Consider the following 2,789-nt stretch of genomic DNA (forward strand, 5'->3'; position numbering starts at 1 on the left):
AATTATAAAACTACATCCAAATGTATAATTTCAAACTATACAATTATATTGAGACTAGTGTCTATCTACAAAAACAAATGCACTAGAACGACTCAATCACTAGCAGTGGAGGGACACAGAATAAAGTGCTATGAGATGCCTTTACTTATCTGCGGTGGATAATAAGTGCAGATGGATGCATGCTAGGCTGATCACTATCTGTAAAAGGGAGATAAGAGAGTGAGTCTCACAAACTCAGTGATCATTGGCTCTGTGAGCAAGGCGTAGATGGAAAACAAGCCAAAGTAGAAAATTTGAATATTAAAATCATATGAGTATATAAACCATTTTAAAGCAAATGGAACATTTGTGCCTAACATATAAAACCAAGAATTTAGTGTAAAGTAATCATTTAACAATTATTGTATCAAAGGCAGTGTGGGTGAAAGATTTCTATTGTCGAAATCATTTAATGTCTTTTACTTAAAATCAGACTAACATAAGCATGCATACTCCCATAAAATCAAACATTATCAAAGCTTTTACAGAAGCTCATAAAATCATCTCATCCCCGAGGTATTAAACACAACGTCATTATATAAATAAAAGAGTTGCAGAAAAACCAGAATTACTCACCATGCAAAAGAAGTCATGTTTGAAAACACAAGAGACATCATTCTCGAGTAGGTAATCATAAATAATCAACTTGTGGACCCTTTTTCATGTAATATCAATCTGGGAGCCCCATTTTACTGATTCCTACAGCCATGGTAGTCTCGACGATTTTGGCCAACATCGGACAAATTATGTGGTCACAACCATGTATATCAGCTTGTGGCCTAGCCACATATATCAACCCATGGCCTTGCCATGTATATATCATAGACCATGGCCCACCCACATCTAACAACCCATCAATGACCCAAAGGTTCTATAGCTATGGCTCACTTATGAACAAGGGTCACACTATCTCAATGTGACATTCGGCCTACTCTCAAACTTCCCGATTTCATAAAACCATTTAAAAATCAAGTTGGGTTCTCAAAAGCTTATTTCAAATCCATTTCCAAAATACCATTCATGGTAATGTGATAAAACTCCTTTGTAAGAATTTATAATATAAAACCGTTGCATAAGGTTTAAATATCAAATTGGCATGGTGAACATGTAATTTATTCATGAATGCACATCACACAAATAATAAGGCACATTTTGACATAAACCGTGTTAAAGAGCTTGTTTCCTGATTTTTAAAACCCTTTACATATATGGCTTATATATATATATTCAAAACAATTTCAAAAGTCATGGCATCCACATTTGCCTAGTATTTCTATCAGCTCATACTTTCCACAATAACAGTGTACAAATCTTTCATGAATACGTATTTAAACCACTTATCATTTTCTAGCAACTCATGCTTTCCACAATGCATTTAACGAAAACTGGCAACATTTACTCTACGTATATCATTATGTAATTTATGAAACTTTTGAAATAGGCACCTACTCACCTTAGAAAAGTGGGACACTATGTCGCTATCGGTTCAGGTGCGTCTCTAGCTAATTCTAAATGCCAATCACCTGTTATCTCTTTTGGCATGCCACCCTAGAAAACTTTCCTTACTTGTATACTTCCTAGCAACAATTCAAACCCAATACACTTAATTGTACTCATAGATGGGCAGCACATTAATCGACAAATCCTTCACCTAATTTCATAGTTTTCATCAACGTTATTTACAATCATTAAACATACAATCCACATACTTTCAACCAACCAAAGCCAACACAACACAATGTAGTCACATTGCATGATTACCTCTCGTCTTTAGCTTGAATTTCACATATAGTTCACAATTTCCTCACATCCTCTGCCACCATTGCTGCCACAAACATAAACAATTAATACACATTTCATTTCTCCTTTCTACTTGTGATTTCAAGACTAAAACACTTACCCATTGCTTATCTAGCTCAAAATCACCGTGCATTCCAAGATCCACCTACATGCATGCATCCGGTTCTTGAATCCTTGAAGATTCTTGCTAATACAAGCAAAATCCCACATTATAATTGGTTTACAAAGCATGTATGCAAACAAAATGACAATCTTCTTACCTTTCTTACCTTGGATTCACGAAGCCGTACCACCAATGTCTTCTTTAAGCTCCAAAAATGGCATGTGGAAGGAAAACCTCTCAGTTTTTCTCTAGTTCCTTCAAAATCGAACCTTCCTTTCTCTTTCCTTCTTTCTCCTTTCTCTTTCCTTCTTTCTCCTTTCTTCCTTTCTCTTTTTCCTTTCAAAGCCGATTCCCTACCTTTTTCTTTTCAAATTTGTGAGTTTTCTCAAGGCAAAGTCATTTTGTTTCCTATTTCTTTGGTGTGGGTAGATATAACGAGAAATGAACTTGAATGGCCATGTGAAAGTCTTCTTTTCCTTTTCTTTTTCTTACATGGGCGGATTGCCCAAGGCTTCATAACTTTTGGCACTTTTCTTTTTCTTTTCTTTACATTCCATGCCATTCAACTCCTCACTTTGTTATTAACACCACTTTCCATTGGTGGCTTGCACATGTAACGTTTTCCTTGTCCATTCCTTTATCCTTTGGTTAGATTGCCTTGCCCATGCATTCGTTCACATGGTATTCTCTTTTGGTTTATTTCCTTTGCATTTCATTTCACATGTATTTCTATGCATTTCATTTTCATTTCTTTTTTAATGCCACCTTATCACCCAATAATATTTCATACTACGATTATCCTTTTTCTTTTTCAAATCACATTACCATCCTTACTTTGATTACCATG

The 2,789-nt window shown here is 35.2% G+C and overlaps 1 long non-coding RNA gene across 1 annotated transcript; it reads right to left on the reverse strand.

Annotated features, from left to right (window-relative positions):
- Positions 1-1,802: 1,802 nt before the first annotated feature.
- Positions 1,803-2,321, reverse strand: LOC149526225 (uncharacterized). Its single transcript, XR_016352220.1, has 3 exons — positions 2,109-2,321; positions 1,940-2,026; positions 1,803-1,864 (listed from the first exon to the last, which is right to left on the reverse strand). It is a non-coding gene; the product is annotated as an uncharacterized LOC149526225 (long non-coding RNA).
- Between the last annotated feature and the right edge of the window lie 468 nt (positions 2,322-2,789).

The sequence above is a fragment of the Theobroma umbraticum genome, unplaced genomic scaffold (assembly GCF_002168275.2).
Source record: "Theobroma umbraticum cultivar Fairchild unplaced genomic scaffold, ASM216827v3 scaffold_60.0, whole genome shotgun sequence".
Lineage (NCBI taxonomy): Eukaryota > Viridiplantae > Streptophyta > Magnoliopsida > Malvales > Malvaceae > Theobroma > Theobroma umbraticum.